The 13,540-nt window shown below is 40.2% G+C and overlaps 1 protein-coding gene and 1 pseudogene across 4 annotated transcripts in view; one reads left to right on the top strand and one right to left on the bottom strand.

Annotated features, from left to right (window-relative positions):
* LOC103751570 overlaps positions 1-13,190 on the bottom strand; it is a 37,759-nt pseudogene extending 24,569 nt beyond the window's left edge.
* The window catches only part of Cbfa2t2 (CBFA2/RUNX1 partner transcriptional co-repressor 2), a 157,123-nt gene that overhangs the window by 38,120 nt on the left and 105,463 nt on the right, over positions 1-13,540 (top strand). The window lies entirely within an intron of this gene.

Genomic DNA, 13,540 nt, shown 5'->3' with positions numbered 1-13,540 from the left:
ACACTTAAATTTAAAAGATTTATTTACTTATTTTATGTGTATGAGTGTTTTGCCTGCATGTATATAAGTGTACCACATGCATGCCTGGTATCCAAAGAAGCCAGAAGACAATGTGGGATCCCTGGAACTGGAGTTACAGATGGGTGTTAGCTGCCATGTAGGGGCTGGTAAGTAAACCTGGGTCTCTGCAAGAGCATTAAGTACTCCAGCCCCCCAAATAAATCTTCCTTTTTCCATTTATAAAAAAGAATTATTTTAAGCCGGGTGTGGTGGCGCACACCTTTAATCCCAGCACTTGGGAGGGAGGCAGGCAGGTGGATCTCTGTGAGTTCAAGGCCAGCCTGGTCTACATAGCGAGTTACAGGTCAGCTGGGGCTACAGGGAGACCCTGTCTCAAAAAAACCAAAAAAAAAAAAAAAAAAAAAAAAAAAAAAAAAAAAAAAACCAAAAAACAAAAAATAGGGGATGGAGAGATGCCTCAGAGGTTAAGAATAATGGCTGCTCTTACAGAGGATACAGGTTCAGTTCCCAGCACCCATATGGTAGCTAACAACAGTCCATAACTCCAGTTCCAGGGAATCTGATGCCCTCTTTTGAATTCTGTGAGTATTGTACGACATGGGTGCACTTCCATACATACAGAATACATTCATACACATGAAAAAAAAAGCATAGTATGATAGATTTTTCACACGCGAAACCATCGTCACAGTCAAGATAGTGAACTGTCACCCTGTAAAGTAACTGTTCCTCTTGGTAATCTAATCTCTTTCTTATATTCTCCTGCTTTTATGCCCTAGTTAACACTGATCTTTTCTGTTTTTAGTTGTTGTAGAGTACTTTTTTCTTTTAACAGTTTCATATGTCATATTTATATTTTGTGTGAGCAAATTCCAATATACATTCCTTCCTTTTTTTGGTCTGGCTTCTTTTGTAGTCTTAGGATCCGAGGCTAGTGTATACATCTTATATACATCTCTGCCCCTTCATTGTTTTTATTTTGAGACAGGGTCTCACTAAATTGTCCATGTAGGCCTTGAACTTTTTTTTTTTTTTTTTTCGTCTTTTTGAGACAGGGTCTCTTTGTAGCCCCCTGGAACTCACTGTGTAGACCAGGCTGACCTCGAACTCACAGAGATCCGCCTGCGTCTGCCTCCCAAGTGCTGGGACTAAAGATGTGCGCCACCACACCTGGCTTGGTTTATTATAACTTTAAACATCAATATAAAAATGTTTGTGGACATAACACTGTTCTTTTTCCTCTGTAAAAAAAGAAGTGGAGGGGCTGCCGAGATGGCTCAGTGGTTGGGAGCGGTGGCTGCTCTTGGAGAGAACCCAGGCTTGGTTTCTAGCACCAACATGGCAGCTCACAACTGTCCTTTACTCCAGTCCCAGGGGATCCAACACCCTCTCCTGCCTCTGTGGGCACTGTACAACATGTGTGCACTTGCATACATGCAAGCAAAACACTCATTCACATAAAATAAAAAAAGAAAAGAAAAAAGCAGAAACAAGAGTGGTATAGGACTAGTGAGATGGCTCAACAGTTAAGAATATTTGCTACTCTTGCAGAGGACCTAGGTTTGGTTCTCAGCACTCACTTGGTGCTCACAACCACCTATAACTCCAATTTCAGGGGATTGGTGCCCTCTTCTGGCCTTTGAGGGCTCTAGGCACACACATAGTGCACATACATACATGTACGCAAAACACACAAAAATTTTTTTTTTAAAGGAGTAGTATGACTGGATCATACAGTGCATAGATTTTTGTTGCTTTTTGGAGGAAAGGGGTTGTTGATTGGGTTTTTAAAATTATTTTGATTTAGTCTTTTTTATGTGTGTGGTCTTTTTAAATATTTTATTATGGGGTTACAGACACATGCTGCCACATCTGGATTTCATGCATGTGCTGGGAATCCAAACTCAGGTCCTCATGGGTACATGATGGCAAACAGTTTACTGACTGAGCCATCTCCCCAGTTCTTTTTTTTTTTTTTTTTTTAAGATTTTTACTTGTGTGTGTGTGTCTGTGTTTGTTTCTGTGTGTCTCTGTGTGGGTATGTGCATGTGAATTCCGAGGCATTGGATCCTCCTAAAGCTGGAGTTACAGGCAGTTGTGAGGCTGTGTTCTGGGAACTGAACTTGAGTCCTTTGAAAGAGCAGCAAGTGCTCTTAACAGCTAAGCCATCTCTCTAGCCCATTTCTGCTTTTTTTGGAGACATGGTCTCATATAGCCCAGGCTGACCTTGAAATGACTGTTTAGCTGGACATGACCTTGAACTCCTGATCCTTCTGTCCGTCCCTTCCTCTTAAGTTCTGGAATTATGGATGTGTGCTACTACATCCACCCAGGGTCTCTTCCCACCATTTTTTTTACCCCCCCCCCCCCCTTTATTTTTTTGGTGACAAGGTCTAGTAACCACAGCTGACCTGGAACTCATTATGTAGTCTGGGCTGGCCTTGATCTCACAGAGATCTGCCTGCTTCTGCCTCCTGAGTGCTGCAATTAAAGGCATACACCATGGTGCCGTGCTCGTTTTTGTTTTTTTTTTTCAACATTTTGAGAAGAGGGTCTCAGTTGGCTTCCCAGGCTGGCCTTGAACTTACTCTGTAGCCCAGGATGGCAAACTTGAGATCTTCCTGCCTTAGCTTTCTGAGTAGCTTAGGTTGCCATCAGTCTTGGCTTCCTAAATGGTTTGGACACAACTTGAGGCTACTGATAACCTAATTGCTTTCTGATATGGCAAGTTTTGTACATTTCCTCTCCCTTTGGGAGGGCACTTTTTTCTAAAAAGTGCTTCCTTTTATTAGGAAATTGTATTTAGAATCCATAATCTGGGTAAATAGAATTCACTGTGTAAACCAGGCTGGCCTCAGACTTGCAGTGATGCTCCTGCCTCAGCCTTTTAAAATGTTGCTAGGGTTACAGCTATATTGGCACTAACATAACAAGCTTGAACAAACAATGAACATATAGTATGTACTTTCTCTGTGGGTCATAATTCCAAGATGGTTTAGTTGATGATAGTAGCTTGGTTCCTGTTATCAAGATTGCTTATTTATGTAGTGAACAAATTGATACTGGCTGATGGCAAAAAAAGAAAAATCTCAATTATTTGGGGTTAGAGAGATAGCTCAGTGATAGAGAGCACTGACTGCTTTTGCAGAAAACCTGGGTTCAGTTCCCAGGAGATCTGATACCCTCTTCTGATCTCCCTGGACATTACATCCAGAGGTGAACTTAAAACACAAAAATAAAAATTTAAACAAAACAAAAACAAGAAAACTCAGCTCCTCACCAGGTGGACTGCCTGTTATGGCTGACATGATAATTAGCCTACTCCAGAGAGAGTGATTTGGGATAGCCAGTAACTACCTACTTTACCCCCCTTCCTTCCCATATTTTTCAGTGCCGTGATCCGTAAATATTAGTATACTAGGTAAGCAACAATCCCTAGCTTTTTTTCTTTTTAAATGTGGGCATCACAGTGTTGCCCAAGCTAGCTTTAAACTCCTAGGTTCACACAATCTTAATGCCTGTTTCCCAAGTAGCTGAGGCTACAGGTATGTGCCCCTGCACACTGCTTCAGTAATATCTTTTGATTTATTTTCCTACATGATAATAGTATGTAGTTATCTGACTGTGGATCTAGACATGCTGCTAACAGACCCTAGTCAGTCACATGGTGTTAATGTCTTTGTTTCTTACATTCCTTAGCTGGAACACTGAGATAATTATGTCTGTATGGGCCCTGTACTATAGGCACTTGACAATTCAGTAAATGAGTATTTTGTACTTATTATAGGTACTCAGCCCATTGCTGCAGTTAATGTTCTTACTGCCTTTGGGATAAATCATCCTTATTTGTCAAAAAATTGCCAGACAGAAAATGACATGATTTTGGATTTCATCTATCCCAAGAATGATAAATAAAGACTTAAGAGAATTATTAGCAGGGCTGGAGAGATGGCTCAGCGATAAAGAGCACTGACTGCTCTTGCAGAGGACCCGGGTTCAATTCCCAGCACCCACATGGCAGCTACGAACTATCCTTAACTCCAGTTCCAGGAGAAGCTGAAGCCCTCTTCTGACCTCTGCGGCATTGCACGACACGGGTGCACTCACATACGTGCAGGCAATACACTCATACACATTAAAAAATGCATATAAAAATAGCCGGGTGTGGTGGCTCACGCCTTTAATCCCAGCACTCGGGAGGTAGAGGCAGGCAGATCTCGGTGAGTTCAGGGACAGCTGAGGCTACAGGGAGACCCTGTCTCAACCCCCCCCCCAAATATATATATACACATATATATACATATATAAATATTAAAAAAAGAATCACTAGCATATCTGTTTGATTATATATGCAGAAGATCTTTATTAATCTGTGTTTATGTAGATACTAGTGTAGGATATGTTATTCGTGTAAATATGACCAGGAAAAACCCTCCTCTGTTTTATTTTTTGATTCTAAAACAGATTCACAGGAAATTGAAAAAAAGGTATACAGAGAAGTTCCACGGACCCTTCACTCAGTTTACCCCAGTGTTAATGTCTTATATAACTATGGTACAGTAGCAGCTTTTGGTTGCCATTTTTCATGTAGTAGAAGTTGATCAAGCAGTTATCTCATGGTAGCTCTTTGGGGTATAAAGGATTAAACTCTGACCTTGTGTGCTTCTAGCTTCTCTCTGGATTCTCCAAATAATTATCTCAAAAAAAAAAAAACAAAAAAAAAAAAAAAAAAAAAAAAAAAAAAGCCCTTTACTGTTGCTGTTCATTGTTGAAACTTACACCAGCAGTTCTAGTGTTAAACACGTGATACATTCCTGTTTGCTTTATTTTAAAATGATTTTTGCATCGTGTTCTTATCTTTGATTTACAGTCTTTAGAGCACCAGAACCATGTTGCCTGCATTGTCTTAATTTAATCACGTGCCAGTTTTGCAGTGCTACCAAGTCTGGATCTAAGAAGCAGCTTGTGTGAATCATTTACACACATTTCTGTTTGTATTCTGCAAATTAATTTGCAACTTTATATTTTTGATCCAATTATGCATTCAAAATATAATTCATTTTATGAAGGAATTTGTCATATGTCAGACTTTAAAATTGGCCTAAAGAGCTGAGGCTATTAAACAATAGCAAACCCATACCATATTAGGACTTTAAATGGTAATTTAAACATTTGAATGCCCCTCAAAATGTGACTGTATGTGTCCATGTATGTCTGTAGATGTTATTCCACTAGTGACTTGCATAGATAGGCTTTGAACAATATCCTTGCTGTTATTGTCAGCCATAAACAAATTACACGTATTTAACAAGTTAATGTCAGATTGGCCAGGAGCCACTAGGAGGTGTGTACTTAGTGACATCAGCTGGCAAAGAGCCCCGGTAACAGAGAGGGTTGGAAGGGTAGTGGAGAGAGAGGAAGCAGGAGGGAGGGAGGAAGGGAGACTGACTGAATCTGGGGATTCTGGCAAGGTGAAGAGCTGGTCTGTTTGGCAGGACCTTCCCATCTGGGATCCATCTGTGTTTCCCTGGAATGGGACAGGCAGCTCTAGTCAGTGGGAAATCGCAGATGTGAGAGAGCTGACACATGTCCAGCTAATGAAAGAAGGAACAAGGCTGGTCTCCGGTTGGGCTTTGAAGATTAGGCAGAGAAAAGAGGAGCTTTATAATGCCAAAGTAGGTTTGGTATATTATGAATCTGAATTATTATAATCTGGACATTTGGGGTAAGCATATTTTAACTGAGTTTGGGGGGCATAAAATATACAATTCTGTCTTTATAAGCATTTGCTTATCCTAAATTATGTGTTTCTTGCTGTTCTATATGAGTTCAGCCTTGGTTTCATTTTTAGTGCTTCGCTTTATGTTTCTATTTCATTTTTTAGTTGTCACCTTTATATTTGAATGGCATGCTTTTTTTGAATGGGTAGTTTAGTTAATAGTCAGATGTAATATATGAATTCTATACCTAGAAAAGTAGTCCCACAAATATTTCTGGGATGTTCTGAGGGAATTTTTTTCTCTTTAAATGTGCATAATACCAAATACTGAGTTTGAGAACTCTGTACTCTTACTATTATCAGATTTTACTTCAAAGTGATCAAATTACAACTAAAAGAGATTGCAGTAAAGCTAGTATCATCATCTCTACATTGTAGATCTTTTTATTACATTTGCTCCTTGTTATTTTCTGCTACTTGCTTCTGCAAAATAAATGACATTAAGTCCATCTTGAATTGTAAGTTTGAGGTATCCATACCCGGAACTACCATGTTCCTGAGCCTTTGTTAGTTTGTAATACCTATTTTAGCTTTTTGTTATTTCTGCAATGTTATTATTTTTATTTCTGAAATGTCTCCAAATCCAGCCACCTATAGGAAGAACCTGAGATTAGTACATACTGTGTAGGCATTATTTACTATTTGCTCATCTCTGTTTTATTGTAGTTGTTTTTGTTTTGAGATTGGCCGTGTAGGGATTACAAGTGTGAACCACCATGCCTGACTTTGAGTCTCGATTTTTATTAATTCCTGATTCACATTGTTCAGCGCATAGAAGGCATACTGATCAGTTTCCAAAGTTTCTAGGTATTTGCTTTTCTATTTCAATAAGTTCCAAAACATTTTAACTTCAACCTTGAGCTAGAAATCTTGTCTAACTCCTGTTTTCAGGGTATCTTTCTTGTTGTTGCACTCATTTTTTAGATCATCTGTATCTGTTATGCTATATGCCATCTTTGCTAAGGTTCTCCATGATAATAGAGAAGGAAAGCATTCTAAGTTATGATGCAAATGCATCCTTCTGTATCAGAACAGAAGAACTTTGGTTTTTTGTTTGTTTTTTTTTTAGACAAGATCTCACTATGTAGCTCTGGCTGACCTCAATCTCACAGAGATCTGCCTGCCTCTGCCTCTTAAGTACTTGGGCTTGATGGCGTGCGCCACCATGCCCATTTCAGAACAGAATTTTGAAATGTAGACTTGGAGAAGTGAAGTATTGATTAACTGTATTACTTTGTGACACCATTATTTTTAAAAACTTGTGTGTGTGTGTGTGTGTGTGTGTGTGTGTGTTACTCATATGAAGACCAGAATGTGTGTGTGTGTGTGTGTGTGTGTGTGTGTGTGTGTGTGTGTGTTACTCATATGAAGACCAGTAAACAACTTCTCAAAGTCCCTTTCTTTCTTTCTGATCTATGTGTTCCAGGGATCAAACTCAGGTCGTCAGTGTTGGTTACAGTGCCTTTGGGTTTTCTAGTTTGTTTGTTGAAGAGTGTTTCCCTGTAGCCCCAGGTGATCTGGAACTTGCCTGGATTTCACAGAGATCTATCTACCTTGTCTTGGCCTCCCAAGTGCTGGGATTAAAGGTGCATCACCATGCCTAGCCATATTTTAAATGTTTTAATTATCTTTTAAATAGTGTTTTCTTTTCTAAAATTTTATTATTATTATTATTATTATTATTATTATTATTATCTTGGTCTTTTTTGAGACAGGGTCTCTCTGTAGCTCCAGGTGGCCTGGAACTCACTATGTAGACCAGTAAAAATTTTATAGCCCCCTTTGAAAAAAATGCATCCTGCCTCAGGAAAAAAAAAAAAAAAAAAAAAAAAAAAAAAAAAGACAGGGTCTCATTATCCCTAGCTGGCTTAGAACTTGGTAGGTAGAGACTTGGCCTCAGACTTGCAGCAGTACTCCTGAGTGCTGGGGTTATAGGCATGTACCTGGCTATAGTACAATACTATTCAAATTTCTTTTATGTTAAATGGACTGAATGTTGTAGTACAAATTTGGGGCTTTAGATGGGTGCAGTGTTCAGCATCTGGGGCTTGTCTGAATATTTGAGAGGCTATAGTATTTACAGGAAATTTACACAGTAGGCATACACTTAATATTGCACCCTTAGGACTCATTCCTGGAAATGAGTAAGTAGAAAAGGACCTAATATTACTGAACGTGTAGTGTAGACTGCAGCCTGCTGTGGAAGAGCCTAAAAAGGGTTTTTATTAACCACTCCTTGTCCATTCTAGCAATATTGTTTTGTTTTTGTTTTCATTTTTGTCTTTTTGCATTTGATGCTGAGACTTGAACCCAAGGGTCTTGTGCATATGTTTTATCAATGGCTAAGGTCCTAACCCTCAGGAATACTGTAGCCCAAATTTGGCTACTGACTCTGTATAGCTGAGGCTGGTCTTGAACTAAAAGCAAGTCCTCCTGTCTCAGCCCCTCAAATGCTGAGATAATAGGCATATGTCACTATGCCTGGCTTAAATATGCATTTTAATATGTGATAATTCATTGATTATAAATACAAGTGATTTTTAACAGTCCTGGTGGGGTGAGATGAGGCCCTGAGTTCAATTTGCAGTAAAGTAGGAAGGGGAAGATGAGACCTGCTAGGGCCCAGCAGTTCAGAAAAATAGTTACTTTAAAATTCAAAAAAAACTTTTTATTTTTATGTATATGTGTGTATTGCCTGCATGTGGGTAAGTGCACCCATGTCGTGCAATGCCCGTGGAGGACAGAAGAGGCTGGGGGGTCCCCCGGGACTGGGGGTTAGGGCAGTTGTTAGCTGCTATGTGGGTGCTGGAATTTGAACCTGGATCTTCTACAAGAACAACCAGTGTTCTTAACCGCTGAACCATCTCTCCAGCCCCTATTTATTTCATTTTTTAACTGTATGTGTGTGTGTGTGTGTGTGTGTGTGTGTGTGTGTGTGTGTGTATGATTCATGTATGTGTACAGGTGCCCATGGAGGTCAGAAGGAGGGCATTGGATTTCTAGGAACTGGAGTTACAGGTGTTTGTGAGCCTCCTGATGTGGGTGCTCAGATCTGAACTCTGGCCCTTTGATAGAGAAATAAGTGCTCTTAGTTGCTGAGCTGTCTTTCCAATCCACAACCAAGAAATCTTTGAGTTAAATAGTATTGAATAAAAATCAGAGTACTTTCTGAAAACTATGAAACTGTCCTGAGAAGCCTTATATTGTGAAAAAAGGAAAACATTTAAATAGACCTTCAGGATTGAATCAGCTACTTTCTTTTAAAATAATAAAAGTTTATGTTGGGCTGAAGATTATAATGCAATAATGTCAAACTGGAGGAAAGGATAAATGCAACTTAAATAGTATCTTTGGAACACCAGAAAAGAGTATTTTGGAGCTGGAGAGCTAGCTCAACTGTTGAGAGCACTTGACTTCTCTTGCAAAGGACCCAGGTTTGATTTCTAGCACTCACATCAGGCAGTTTACAACTACCTGTAATTCTAGTTCTGTGTGATCCAACCATACCCTCTTCAGTTCTGTGTGATCCAACCATACCCTCTTCAGCGTCTGTGGGCACTGTCACATGTGGTGTACATGTGTACATGATATAGGAAAGCACACATTAAAAAGAAAAGCACTTTTTGGATTGATAAGATGGCTCATTGAGTAAGGATGCTTCTTGCCAAGCCCAACAACCTGGGTTTGGTAACTGGTACCTATACTGTGGAAGGAGAAAACCCAGTCCTGAAAGTCAGCTAACCTACCAACCAAAATAGATTTTCAAAAATCTTTTTACTTTTTTTTTTGCTGGGCGTGGTGGCACACGCCTTAATCCCAGCACTCAGGAGGCAGGGGCAGATGGATCTGTGAGTTCCAGGCCAGCCTGGTCTAAATAGTGAGTTCCAGGTCAGTTGGGGCTATAGGGAGAGCCTTTCTCAAAAAGCCTTAAAAAAAATAAATAAATAAAAGGTGCTTTTTTTGAGATATGGTCTCATGATGCAGCCCTGGTTGGCCTGGAATTTGATATGTAGACCGACCTGGCTTTGAACTCACACAGATCCACCTTGCCCCTGCCTTCTGAGTGCTGGGATTAAAGATGTGTGCTACCATACTTGGCAAAAAGAATACTTTGAAGTTTAAATAATCATTTTATACACAACTAGAAAATGGAAGTGTATCTAAAGGACTGATTAGGTGCATTCATTGACAGTTACTTGATGCTCACTCCATGTCAAAAATGCTTATAACCTCCCAGGGATGACCAATGGGAGATGCTAAGATTGGGGAGATTTTCTTTTTTTTTAAATTATATTTCTATTATTATTTAATTATTTGTTTATGTGTGTGGTGGGGGTATTGTGCACATGAGTGCAGTGCTGGAGTTATCAGCTGCTCTGAGCTGCCCACATGGGTGCTGGAAATTGGGTCCTCTGGAAGAGCAGTACATGCTCTTAACTATTGAGCCATCTCTCTATCTCTAGCCCCTTCTCCTCCCCCTCTTCCTTTCCTTCCTTCTCTCTCTCTCTCTCTCTCTCTCTCTCTCTCTCTCTCTCTCTCTCTCTCTCTTTTTTTTTTTTAAACTTACAATTCTCATAAGTGCTAGGCTTGCATGTGTACCACTACCATGGGGGAAATTTCTTTAAATTTTTTTTTTTTTTTTTTGGTCTTTTTGAGACAGCGTCTCCCTGTAGCCCCAGCTGTCCTGGAACTCACCATGAAGACCAGGCTGACCTTGAACTCACGAAGATCCGCCTGCCTTTGCCTCCCAAGTGCTGGGATTAAAGGCGTGCACCACCATGCCCAGCTCTTTAAATTTTTAAATTGCATTTTATTTATTTATTTGTGTGTGGGAATAGGTATGTCATGCTGCTTGTGTGAAGTCAGAAGACAACTTGGCAGGAGTCAGTTTTTCCTTCCACCATGTGGGTTCCAGGGATGGAACTCAGGTTACTAGCCTTGTGGGCAAGTGCCTTTCCCTGCTAAGCCACTTGCTGGCCCTGCGGAAGCTTCTTTAGGACACTCTAGTTGTTAAGTGCATTATTATACCATAAGTTGAGGGAATAATCGTAAGTTGAGGGAATCAGACTCTTCGTAGAGGAGGTATCATTTAATTTATAATCCTTGTGTTTTGATGGGGCATAGTGGGTAGATAGATGAAAGGTTCACTTTCCATAGACCGCAGGGTTCTTAAGGGTAAACTTTGTCAAATGCATGGTTACACTTAGTTAATTTCTGTTGTGTTTTTGCTGTTTTGAGACAGGGTCTTATGTTACCTGGACTAGCCTTGAGCTCACTTTGTAGCCAAGGCTGGCCTTTAGCTTTAGATTTGCCTCACAGGCATGTGCCACCATGCTTATTAGTCTGCTTTTTTGTTTTGTTTAATTTTTAAAATTGTGTGTGTGGGTATGTGCACATGATGGTGGGTGCCCTGGGAGGCCAGGGGCAGGAGTTGAAGTTACAGGTGTTTGTGAGCTGCCTGACCTGGGTGCTGGGAACTCAACTGGGTCCTCTGAAAAGAGTAGTATGGGTTCTTAACTGATGAGCCATCTCTTTTAGCCCCTTGCAGTGTTTTGAACTATGCCTAGCTATAGATGTCTTTCAAATTCAAGAGCAATTTTTTGCTTGTGAGACACTTGCCAATATACATACATGTTCTCTCCCCATGAATTTGTGATTTGTATCCCAACAATTCAAATTTGAAAGGTTTCTGCTGTGTTAGAATGTAGTTTTTCTCCAAGCTCAAATCAGTTAATAAAGGAATTGGTGGCTGTGTCTTAGAGAAAAATAATCCATTAAATGGATTGCTATAATCCTGCTGGCTGACAGGCTTCCCAAACAGCATTTAACTTTCAAAAGCTATGTGGTTAGTTGCACTGGGTGGTTCAGACTTGTAATGTTAATTTCACAGGAGGATCAAAAATTCAAGGCCTGCCAGGGGTACAGAGTCAGTTCAAGGTCTGCCTGGGCAGTTTAATGAGATTTTATCTTAAAATAAGAGGTAAAAAAGGACTTCAGAAATAGCACAGCAAAGAGTGCCTAGCATTCATTAAGTCTTAGACTCAGTCCTCAGCACAAGAACAGCAAAAAAACTTGATTTTGTAAGGGTCTGGGTTCAGTACCTAGCAACCACAATAAACAAATGAAACACACACACACACACACACACACACACACACACACACACACAGAGCAAATTACATCGTGACAGAGTTATGGTGGCAAATTGAAAATGCATATGGATTTACTTTTCTAAAGCAAGCCAAAACCTAAGAAAGCAAGCAGTTCTCTGCTTAGTTTAAAGAACCACCAGGGGGGAGCTGGAGGGATGGCTCAGCAGTTAAGAACACTGGTTGTTCTTGAAGACCCACGTTCGAATCCCAGCACCCACGTGGCCTCTAACAACTGTCCGTAACTCCAGTCCCAGGGGATTCAACAGCCTCTTCTGACCTCCACCGGCATTGCACAACATGGGTGCACTTACCTACATGCAGGCAATACACGCATACACATAAAAATAAAATAAAATAAAGAAAAATAAAGAACTACCAGTGGAAATACTATATCTTTCAATCCTGAGCCACTTTTTAGAGATAAGTGGCAAGGTAGGGGTGCAGTTCTGTATATACTGTACATACTGTCTGTCGTTACCTCTCATAGTTGGAGCAAAAGTAAGTAGAATATGGATTTTCTTTGTCTTTTGGAGACAGATTCTCATGTACTTCCAGACTGGCCTCAAACTCTACTTGTAGCCAAGGAGGACTTTGAACTTCTGATCTTATGCTTTTACTTCCCAGGTGCTGGGATTGCAAGCATGTACCATCATGCCTAGCCATAGAATGTATATTTTCATTTGTGTTAGCTAAGAAAGACAGAGGAAATAACTTTCTTAAGACGTGAAAACATTGTGTGTATGCTCTGAGCACTGGCTTATCCTTCTCTAAGGCTCTATTTCTTTAGCTGTAAGATGGGAGTAAAATGAATTCTCAGCATTAAATTTATAACTAGTAGAATATTTGCTACATGAATACTTAATAAGGTTTATCTTCCCATGTGATTTTTCTTGGTCCCCGAAAACACTGAAGTTGTAATAATGAAAAGGTTTAGTTAAAATGTTTGTCTTTTTTTTTTTTTTTTTGACTGACTGGGAAGCAGCTCTGCTTCCTTAACTAATTCTTAGTCATAAGAGAGTGGGTTCGTGTAGAGAAGGCAGTAGCCTTAAAAACTCAAACCTGTTGCTGCATGACAAGCTGTTTAGAGACCATGTATTACTTACTGGGCTGGAAGAGCTGGGGGATGGGCCACTTTGAGGGTGACAGATGTGCCCTCTGCTGCCTGTGGTCGCGTGCCGGCTCTGTCCCTCTGCTCCCAGCACCAGGTGCAGCCATTGTTCTGGCTGGTCTCTCTTCATCCGTCCTCGTCTGTTACTCTGCTCCTTCTAGCTCATTGTTTCTGTAGGAAATTAGCATTAAAAACCCATCTGAAACCCCCATGTCCCTCAACTGCAGGTGACTGTCATTGGCCCCAGCTGCCACCCTTGCGCTTGATTACTTCCATATGGAGCTGTGCAAAGAAGTAGTAGCCATTTATTGATTTCCACCACAAGCCCCCACCTCTATTACTCAAATCATAATACCCTGAAATCTATTAGACTCCCAATAGGCTATACAGCTCATAGACACTACAACTATAGTGAACGTTTTATAAGCAAAATTAATTATGTTCCTTTTCTTCCCTCTTTACCTCCTTCTTCCTAAATAT

The sequence above is a fragment of the Nannospalax galili genome, unplaced genomic scaffold, assembly GCF_000622305.1.
Source record: "Nannospalax galili isolate Female #2095 unplaced genomic scaffold, S.galili_v1.0 scaffold1408, whole genome shotgun sequence".
NCBI lineage: Eukaryota > Metazoa > Chordata > Mammalia > Rodentia > Spalacidae > Nannospalax > Nannospalax galili.
Note: the sequence above shows the minus strand (reverse complement) of the source record. Positions and strands in the feature narration are given on the sequence as shown.